We start from the raw sequence: 11,101 nt of genomic DNA, 5'->3' as shown, positions 1-11,101 counted from the left end.
GAAAAATAAAAAAAAAGGTGGTTTTGTTGGTGTTTCAGAAATGGAGTCCCAATCTTATTATGCAATAAGTCAGAAAAGGCAAGCTACTCTCACAGGACTGAAATGCTGCTTTCTGGACCAGAATGGTTTCAGAAAAGCTAAACATTAAGATTTTTATCTGAACCAAGCTATGTGAGGCTCTCCCATCACTTGTTAGTATCCTGTTTTTTCACCTCCAGAGACTTCAGTTTAAATCCAGGTTCGGGTCACAGTGAGAATGAGAGTTTGGTGGTTTGCATCCTAGTGGACCTCTGTCCACAGTGAAAAACCACCATACAACCCTGCACCACTGGAAAGCTCTGCTGAAGAGAAAGCCTGGACTGGAATATCAGAGGTCCCTACAAGTCAGGACAGAAGGGCAATTCCACAGCTGGATGGAGAATTGGGAACAGCACCTGACACAAAGAAGTCCAGGGACTTCTAAATGCACTATAAATTAATTTCTGGCTTCAACTGGGACATATTTATCATCTGTCCAAACTCAATGAGCTTGTCAAACTCATTTTGAAACAATAGCTTCACCTATTATTCAAAAAAATCTGGTGAGCACCTCATACTGAGCAATGGTGACAAGGAATGCAATCTCAGACACTGCACTTTAAATCAAATGGCTTGGAATGTGCTTTACCATCATCCCCACAGAAAATAGCTGCTAGAGAAATGATTTGTTGTACAAAAAATCTTCTGTATGAAGGTATATTAAAAAGTTTGATACCGTTGATCTCAAGGGAAATACAAAAAATAAGGGAAATCATAGAAAACGGTGAGTTGCAGATCAGAGTCTGAATTTTTACATTTACCATACTAAAAAAAAATAAGCCTAAAGTAAAATAAAAAAATTGCAAATAATATCTTCCTTACCTTTTACTCCAAGTTGTCCTTTTCTCCTTCAGTCACACACACCCAGAAAGACAGAAGCCCTTCTCAGCTGCCCTGCAAACACATAGACACAAAAAGAAGTAGGAGCACTCTTGTTTATAGGCAGATGCCAAGCACAGGCTTCCCAGCTCAGGTGCTCCAAAGCTGTGAAAGATCTCTCTGTCCTGTATCCCAAGGGACTAAGAGGATTTCCCATCAACTTTCAAAACAGTTCACAAGTGCTTTTGGACTAGAGATGATAAGTTTTTTCTCCCCATAGGAGTATTTGAGGAAAAACCAAATGGAAATGAACAGTTTTTTGCTGTCAGCATGGATGTCACTTCAGCTACTGGCAGAATGCTGGGAATTCAATAATTCAATCACCTGTGCTGGGCCTTGCAGCTTTTGATAAAAAAAAAACAGAACAATTGTGCTTTTTTCTTTTTTTGCTTTTTTTTCTACCACAGTTGCACTAGATGTTTATACCCACCATGGCAGGGGATTGGAACTATATGATCTTTAAGGTTGAATTGTTTAATGATTCTGTGATTTAGAGAACAACATAAATAAGTAAAAAAAGAATTGTTTCCTTGAGTTTGTGGTGTGCCTAAAGTGAGACTGGAGTCATGTGAAAAGTCACATGCATCTTAGCAGAATATCAGCCAGGAAGAGAGAAGCTGGAGTGACCCACATCATCTTTCAATCAAATTTATTTGATTGAAAACATGAAAACAACCCCTGTGAGAACTATGGCATTGATTTTATCATTCATTTGCAAAAATGAATTCAAAGTATCTATTTTTCTGATGCTATCACGGCTTTATCTATAGGTTATTTTCTGAAGAATTCAAGTTCAAAATACATTCCACCTTGACAGCAGCTTCCTCATAGAGTGAAATCTACTGCATAATGCAGTAACCATAACAAACATGTTCTTACAATAGTTTTCATCTACTTTTTAAATTTCACATTATTATCCACAGCCCATAGCAGAATGTCAGCTGTGGGACTGGATCAAAATTCAATTCTGCAGTCCCTTGAAGGGGACAATGGATATTCAACCACATATCAACTGAGGAGAGGTAAAAGAGTTTGCATTCTCAGCAATAAGACTGATGGATTTATGCAAACAGTGAAATAAAATAAACATAAATGTAACAAGAGCTAAAAAACATACATTAGTCTATTTTAAAATGGAAACACAAGAAAGCAAACCTTGGTAAACAAGTGAAACATCCTTAAAATAAAAGGCTCTTGAAAGCCTCTTCACAGCAAAAGTGAAGGTTCTACACAGTCCAAGTTCCATGTTTGCTGATGTCCACCTCAGAAACATCAGGGATCAGCTGGAGGCATTTGAAGCCAATGATCACAACCCCATTAATTGCTGTATCAGCTGTGTGCACAATTTCAGAGCCTGAGCCTAATCAGGCCTCAAGCCTTCAGGGAGAGGAGTGACCCATCAGTGAGCTCCTGCTTCATAACTCCATTTAAAGCATTTATTTTTGAATTAAAAGTAATAGAAGCCTCGATTCTTTTGAAGCATTCAATTCCTCATGGTGACTTTTCCTGCAAGAATATAAATTACCAGATGGGATTTCTGCACCAAAATCCACTTCAGACAATGGCAGCTTGAAGACTTAGGTGCAATTTTGGGTTGAAATGTTATTGCCAATGCCTTGCTGCGCTGCCATTTTCAGCTTGGAAGTAGACATTTCAGGAACTGCAAAATGTTCTTGAGCATTCAGGACCTGCAGCAATCTGCAGCATGCAGTAATTGAATCAGCATGGTAATCTTCTGTTTGGAGCCCATTGAAGTCAAACTTACAAGGGCAGCCTGCTTCCAAATACAGCACAAATGTAGATCTAATGTGATGATCAGATAATAAGATCAAAAACACAGAGGAAATGCTTTCTTCCAAAACACATAATTAAATTGCAGACCTCACTGATACAGGAGGCTTTGGGATTGAGATAAAAAATCCCATCAGAGAAACACAATGACAATGCATATGTCAGTAGCTATAAGAAACAGGAGTGCAGACTGAACCTCTGGCCAGGAGAAGCACCAAGAGAAGTATTTAAAGTAAAATATAAAATTTCAAGGGGATTCCTGTGCAGAGACATGTTGTTTTTCCTCCTGTCCTGTTCAAGAGCAAGTCAAGAACCGGAAAGGCAGCAAATTGTGGTATGGAAAGAGTTGCATAAAATTGCAACCTCCCTCCTTTCTCAGTCATTATGGAAGTGCTAAACTTTTTGCCTCCAGACCGTAGCTGTCACCTGAGGAAGGGTCATTGCAAGTGACAAGCTTTGTCTTCAAGCCAGGAAAGGTTATGGAAAGATTACAATTATCCCCATCATTACTGGCTGCACACATTAGGAGAATTGTCTTTATGAAACAAAAACATGTGGGGACTAATTGGTTTTTCTTCCCCTTGCCTATCAGTCACACCTGCAGCTGGAATCAGTAGGAACAAATGGATTGTCACTACCTGGGGCTCCCCCAGCAGCCAGCATGGGTAAGTTACACACTGTGGTCACATTTTCCTGCCTGCAGAGCAATTGTTTATTGCACATTATTTACAGAATTCTGCAAAGGCAAGAGAAGTCTGGGTCTGCACACGAATTCACTCATATAAATACACCATGCTGGTGTATTTATATTTATATTCAAAGCAACTTTTCTACTACATTTACTCCCTGGGCCATTCCATAGAATCACAGATCCATTCAGGTTGGAAAAGACCTCCAAGGCCACTGAGTCCAGCCTGTGACTGATCCCCACCTTGTCACCCAGAGCAGAGCACTGAGTGCCACATCCAGCTGTTCCTTGGACACCTCCAGGCATGGGGACTCAGCCATCCCCCTGCACAGTCCCTGCCAATGCCAGGCCACCCTTTTAGTGAAGAAATTCCTCCTGATGTCCAAGCTGAACCTTCCCTGGCACAGATTGAAGCTGTTTCCTTTTGTCTTGTCCCTTGTTCCCTGAGAAAAGAGGCTGACACCCCTGGCTGCACCCTCCTGTCAGGGAGCTGTGGAGAGCCAGAAGGTTCCCCTGAGACTCCTTTTCTCCACCCTGAGCCCCACCAGCTCCCTGACCTGCTCCACATAGGACTGGCTCTCTAGAGCCTTTACTATATTCCTACTGGGATATCACAGCTCTTTCAGAGTCAGCGAGAAAAATCTATAAAATGTAACTCCATGTACTTCTGCACTATTTCAGTGCAGGCTGGATGCTGAAGTGTCAGATTAGACAAACAATTAAGATTCTGTGGGCTTTACTCCCAATTATAGAAATGGCTGAATGAGCTGGATGGGGAAGAACTGGAGCATTATGAGACTTGTGTTTGTCTTTCTGCAATTACAGGGGAGAATTTAGATGAAACCATTCTGCTGTCTGTGGCTTTAATGAAGACCACTTGCCTTGCCTAATCAAAAAAACAAAAAGTATATAGTTGAGATCCAAAAATATCTTGGTTTAATGACGCACACAGGCAGAAGTTTATAAGTGGGCAAACTTCCTTGCAGCACAGCCTCAGTGCACCTGTGCAACAGCTGGGTTTAATCTGTCAGGGGCTGTATTTTAGGCTGGAAACTGAATAGTGCTCCACCCAGCCATGTTCCAGTCCACAGACTTTTAACATTTCAGTGAGGGCAGAAAAATTGTATTCTGTGGGTTAAAGAAATCCAGGGATGATCTATGTGGTGTTGGGTGTTTAAAGAGAAGAAAATAAAGAAAAAAAACAAAAAAGAAAAAGAGGGCAATTCAGCTAAGAAGAAAACAACCTAATCACCTGGTCTGGTACAGCAAACAGAACACCCAGACTTACCAATAAACATGATTGATACTTGTGCTACTTTCATTACAGAACAGTATGGACAAACAGGATTCTGATCAATGCCAGCTAAGTTTATAATTTTCACAGTTTGATTAGAAATAAGATCTGCACTTCTTCCATCTCTTTCAGCAGTTACATGTATTAATAGTCTGCACCAACAAACACACAGACACAGACATAAAGATCAAATCCTCTGTCCAAGGGCCAAGCACAAATCACTATCAGCCAAACGACAGCAGGGTAAATAAACAAGGCTCTAAAGCCTACAGGCTTTCCCAGCAGTGATTTAGGAGACCTATCTTTGGACACTTTTTTCTTCCTCCCCCTCCAATCGTGGGTAAGATCTTGATACCACTGACCTAAGTGGAGCCAGGTTTTTAACCATTAGCCTTGCCATACACACCCATCTGTTGCACAGATGGTATGAGGTCAGGCTATGAGCTCATACCTTCTCAGGCACAACATCAAACCCCAAAGCATCTAGAGCAAAGGATCTGCATGTGACAAGGCCATCTCAACACCACTGCTTCACCACGAAGATGAGCAGAGCTCTCTTTCCCAAACTTGCAGAAGGCAGGTTTTTCAAAAACGACCATAAAAATGTTGGTTGGCCTGCTCTGTAAGGTCTGACACTGCAGGGCACTATTCCTAAGTGCCTAAGTATTCCAAAGTATTCCTTGACACACTCTTTTATACACTGCCCCTTCTCCCTTCTATTTTTGAAGCCACTCTTTTTTGCATTGAAGATTGCTGGACTGACAAGTGAAACACATAATAAAATTAACCAAAGTTATTACTGCAAAAATAAACCCTCCTTAACACTGTGATTAACCTGTCAATTTATGGCCCTGTGGAAAAGTTATTCCACCAACAGCCAAACCAGTCTACTGCTGCTTCCTACCAATTCAGAAGCTAATACAACATCTCAGTGCTATTTGGCAATGTTCTGTTCTATAAATCACAAAATCATTTAGGCTGGAGAAGATCTCTAAAAACATCAAGACCAATTGTTAACCAAACACTGCCAAGGCCACCACTAAACCATGACCCCAAGCGCCATATCCATGACTTTTAAATATGTCCAGGGATTATGACTTCACCATTCTCTAGCCAGCCTTTTGCAATGCTTGAAAAACCTTTCTATGAAGAAATTTTCCTAAATGGCCAACTGAACCTCCCCTGGCACAGCTTGAGGCCATTTCCCTCTTGGGTTCTCTAGCTGGTCACAGTGACCCCAAGGTAGGTTAGAAAGTCTCTTTTCCCAGCCTGGCAGTCGCAGGAGGAGTCAGAACTCTTTAATTTCTCAGTCTCAAGGTGGTTTATTGTTCCTTATCTATAAAATTCTTTCTCCTGGCCTGCCGAGGTCTGCTCAGCAGGACAGACAGAGGCACACTGACTGCCCTCAGGGCAGTGTTATCTTTTTATACTAAAAACTACATGTACAATATTTACAATTACTTTCCAATACCTATCACCTATGTTAGACAGTGAGCTACTACTCTAAACCAGTCTAAAAGTGCCAACATCACAGCAGAAGATGGAGGCCAAGGAGAAGAAGGAGAAAGGCTGGACATGCCCAGATTCCTCCATCTTGCCCCCTGAACCCCCATTCTAAAAACCCCCCAAATCTATTTTTCACCCCGTGATAAATTCACTATCATTCTACTTAAACTTTCATGGTTCATAATTCTTCATATAAGGTTGTAATTGGTTTTTCCAAGGGCTAAATCAGAGGCACAGGGGTCTTGGGCTCTGTGCCAAGGTCTCTGAGCCCCCTGGGCAGGGACTTGAGTCCTCCAGGGCAGCCAGAGGAATTTCCTGGGTTCCCACATTTCCCCGTGTCCTCTCTCCTGTTATTTGGGAGAGCAGACCAATCCCAATCTGGCTGCTCCCTCCTCTCAGGCAGTTGCAGAGAGCCAGAAGGTCCCCCCTGAGCCTCCTCTTCTTCAGGCTGAGCTCCCCCATCTCCCTCAGCTGCTCCTGGTGCTCCAGACCCTTCCCAGCTCCATCCCCTTCTCTGGACATGCTCCAGCCCCTCAAGGTCTTTCCTGCAGTGGGGAGCCCAGAACTGCCCACAGGATTTGCAGTGTCCCAGCAGTGCCAGCACAGGGACACTTTCCCTTCCCATCAGCTACAGATCAACATCCTCTCATCTCTCCATCTCAAACAAAATGAAGCTCTTCCTCTCATGAGACTGATGAAAATTTATTCTGCAAGCCATGACACTCCATTGGTTGGACATCCACCAGGGGCTGGGACCCTGGATTGTGTTCCTTGTTTTGGGGCCTGGTTATGTGTGACCTCAAGTGCCACTGTAACCACAGAAATTAAGGATCCTCCTGAGTCCAGTGAACAGGACCAAGCTCTGGGAGAAGCTCTGCCTTAAAGCTCTGCTTTAGATCAAAAAGGTTGAATGAAGTGAGAACACTTGCTTTTCATTTTAATGAGTGAAAGGGAGGGCAACTAGCTGCAGTTGACCTGAAGCAAAAGTTTTTTCTATAAATTTTGCTGAACTGGAAAATCAACTTTTCACAAAGCCCCTAATCAACACAGGGTTTCATGCTGAATAAAGATGGATAAACTCCCCCACTGTATATTGCATTTTTTTTCCTTAGAAATACTATTATTTTCTTCCTCAGTTTCAATTTTTCTCAGGATTAGCTTCACTTACACTAACTTAAAAGTTTGAGCTTAGAGGCTTAGAGGTGGAAGATGAGATTCCTAATCCCCTAGTGCAATCACTCCATGGAAATTAGAAAACCTTCTCCTTTTAAAGATTTATCTGTGAGTCTCAGTTAATCAAGCACAATAGAAGGATCTCAGCCTGCATAGAATTTAACATTAGAAGGAAATGCAATTTACCAGACACATGCTTTAAAAATTAAAAAATAAGCAAAACCCCAACCCTTTGCCCAAATAAATCAGCAGATTTCTAAGTTGCTGAGGCTGTGGGGTGAGGAGACAATGCTGAATTCCTGTGGTGTAAGAATACATATGCACAAATCACATCTTGAAACATACAACTCGTGGTGTTATTTGAAAGATGAAAGTTTCACCCCAATAGAATGTGAGAGGCTCTTTCTGTCAGTGACAAGCCCTTTCACATGTCTTTACCCTGAAAAGAAAGGAATGCCAGCACACCCAGTCACTTCTGTATCATCATAATTTTCTTTCCCATGCTCAGCTTGGGCAGCTGTGACGTTGTCCCAGCTGGTCTATGTGAACAGCTTGATGTTCAAATGGTGTTCTGGATGGCTTTCTGGAGCAGCAAGGTGGCCCTGCCAGGCAATGCCCATCCTCATCCACAGCTCTTGCTGGTCTTGGCCATATTTCATCCCATAAATTCACAGGGATAGACAGAGAACTGCCTGACTGACTTACAGACAGACAGCTGGTGGATGGTGGAGCTCTGGAAGGAAACTCAGACTCTAAACTTCATTTGTTCATGGTTTAGTTCTTCTCAAGGCCTTCAAAGCAAAAATTACCACATTTTCTCACAAGATTTCCTTAACAACAAGCTCTGCAGAAATTCCTTTTGCACAAATCCTCAAGATGCAGTTTCAACACAGCTTTATGCAAATCTAATTTTTAAATGGCAGCTCTGATTCTTCTACTCACCTTTGCTTTCATGAAGCAGCTAGAGATTTTGACAATTGACATTGGGGTGCTCACCATGTGTCAGCTGTGACTCTATATTACCATGCTATTTTTTTTTCCTCAAATATTTATCCTAAGAACATCTCTGAATTGTTAAGAAGTGTTTTGAATTTCCCATCTGTAAAATAGGAATTAGGAAACTTCCCCCAACAAACCCACAATAAAAGACAAAGTCTGAACATCAGCATCCAATGTCCTCAAGGTGAAATGTGGACTCTAAATTTGAGCACATTTTTCTCAAACACATTTTCTAGACAAAACATTTTTCAGTAAAAAGCCAATAAATAAGTAATATAGGTAATAATTAAGTAATGTAAGTATAAGTAATAAATATTAGGTAATATTTGGGTTTTCCCACTATACTTGCACAAGACTAAAACTTTCTGAAACCTCAGAAAAGAGAGGTTTTATTCTTATCTCATGGAAAAACCTGTTTGGGAGCTACATACTAGGAGGAGTCTTAAGGTCTAAAATCCTTGAAGGAATCTGAGCATACAAAAAACATGCTTCCTGTATTGAGTTCAACTGACTTTGTTTCCAGCATCTAAAGAAAATGTATTCAAATTTGTTCAGTTTTATTTGAACAGGAGACATTGGACCTACTTGGGTTGAATAACTGTGATGGGGCAAGAATTTCATTGAGCTGAAGAAAAAAAACAACCTGCAAGTAATCTGAGCATACCAAAAACATGCTTCCTATATTGAGTTCAATCCCAAACCCAACCGACTTTGTTTTCAGTATCTAAAGAAAAATTGTTCAAATAAATATTCAAATATTTATTCAATTATTATTATTATTATTCAAAATGTTGTTCAAATAATATTCAAATTTGTTCAGTTTTATCTGAACAGGCGACATTGGACCTACTTGGGCTGAATAACTGTGATGGGGCAAGAATTGCATTGAGCTGAAGGAAAAAACAAAAAGCTGCCAGCCTCAGCACACAAGGCTGCATTGCACAGGAGATACAGGCACTGTAGGGATGGAGCCATAAGTGATAGATTCTCTGGCCCCAGGCAGGTGCAATAGCACCTCTTACTGACCCAAAGCTCCCACCATCAGGATGCTCCTTCCCAACACAGGAGCCAGAACTCCTGCAGAAAATTCCCCCCAGATTATTTGCATCTACTCAGGCAATTGCATTCGGTACATAGAAATCTCAACTGGCATTAAGAAAAGCAGATCACTTTGGCCAAGAGCCCCCTTGCCAGAAGTGACAACTCTGTGTCTCAGCTCCAAGCTTGGCTCTCTGCTCTCCAGCACAGTGAGAGCTCTCTCTGTGTCTCTCAATCCAGGCCTTGCTCTCAGCTCTCTCTGTGTCTCTCAGCTCTCCATCCCCTTGTCGTGCCATGGGCTCAGCTGTGACAGAGGTAAGTTGTGCTGTCAACCACCAGCCCATATCTCTGTAACTCCTGTGCAGCTGCTCAGAACTCCAGGTCTCTCTACAGCACTGAGCCTTCAATCAAAACAAATTGTTTGTTTCTTTCTGACCACAAGAAGAAGTCTGGTTTCATCGTTTTCTTTGGCTACATGGCCTGACTGAAAACATGCTGTAATGCTAGGAACTCCATGCAGCCCTCTCTGGAGCTAAAGTCATGCAGTTGCAGTTTGCAGTTCTGACTGACAAAGCAAAATAACTCTTTTGAGGCCATGGCACTCACCAAGCAAGCCTTCTTTGCAGCCCTCACTTACACAGGGAACACCCTCAAGAGCATGAAGATACTCAGTAAAGGGTTTTGAAGGATGGCATGAGGAAGAGTTTCCAGGGACCTGTAGTGCAGAGCACAGGAATACCTGAGCTAGCATGGGAATGGAATGCCACCCAGCTGGCACAGCATGTGGCTCCTCAGGCATCTGTTCAGCCTGTCCACAGCACCCAAACCTCCCTGGCTCACCCTGGGCTGCACTGCAGATTAGGCTTTCGCAGGGTGAAGTGATCTGCTGCACTACTCTGACAGCAGCTTGGGAACAGAAAGAGAAATGAGAATGTTTGGAAACATTATTTTCCAAGTTTATGCTCTTCCTGGTTGCTGGAAGAGCTACCCTGAATCCTCCTTGCTCTTCACACTTTGCTCACTCACAAATGCTGCTGCCTTTGTCTCCACAGTCCCCAGCTCCCTGGCACATCTCCTGCAGTGAAACAGAGCCCACCAGCAGAAACTTGTGATAAGTCTCAGCGTGGGTCCAATCCTGCAGTCAACAGAGACAGACAAAAACTATACTGAGCTGGGACAAATCTGTAAATTTAACTCCCCATCTTTTGTATTATCTAACAGAATGTCAGAAGACCATAACACAGCCTGAAAGAGGGTAAGACAATGTGGTTTCCTGAGACTGGGAGGGATTGGAGCCAGTGACCCAGGAGGTCTCATCCCTTCCCATGCTCTTCTTTTCTTTCCATGCTCCCTTCTTGCTGCTACACATCTAAATTTAGGCTGTAAACTAATTTTAACTGTAAGGGGCATGGGGTTGACTCTTTTGAGTGTCTGACACATTTTAAGAGCAGGGTAACTAAAACACAAATGCTTATGTAAATCCATCTTTTGATTTTGTAATCAATTTAGTTCAGTAATTTGTTGCAGGGATTGGCTGAAGTAACATGCCAGAATTTTTACAGCCTCTCTGCCATAAAACTGACAAGGGTAGGTTTTCTGGTTTTGTTTTTACTTCCTTTCAAGTGTAATAACTTCCCTTTTCATAAAATGCCAAC

The 11,101-nt window shown here is 42.1% G+C and overlaps 1 long non-coding RNA gene across 1 annotated transcript in view; it reads right to left on the bottom strand.

Annotated features, from left to right (window-relative positions):
- Positions 1–291: 291 nt before the first annotated feature.
- The window catches only part of LOC139587751 (uncharacterized), a 37,025-nt gene continuing 26,215 nt past the window's right edge, over positions 292–11,101 (bottom strand). Inside the window, exon 6 of the long non-coding RNA XR_011678472.1 lies at positions 292–972. This is a non-coding gene — a long non-coding RNA (uncharacterized lncRNA). The remainder of the gene's footprint in view (positions 973–11,101) is intronic.

This window comes from Agelaius tricolor, unplaced genomic scaffold, assembly GCF_023055355.1.
Source record: "Agelaius tricolor isolate 1412-34295 unplaced genomic scaffold, bAgeTri1.0.p SCAF_3, whole genome shotgun sequence".
NCBI classification, from domain to species: domain Eukaryota; kingdom Metazoa; phylum Chordata; class Aves; order Passeriformes; family Icteridae; genus Agelaius; species Agelaius tricolor.
The sequence above is the reverse complement of the archived record's forward strand: the minus strand, read 5'-3'. Positions and strand labels throughout refer to the sequence as shown.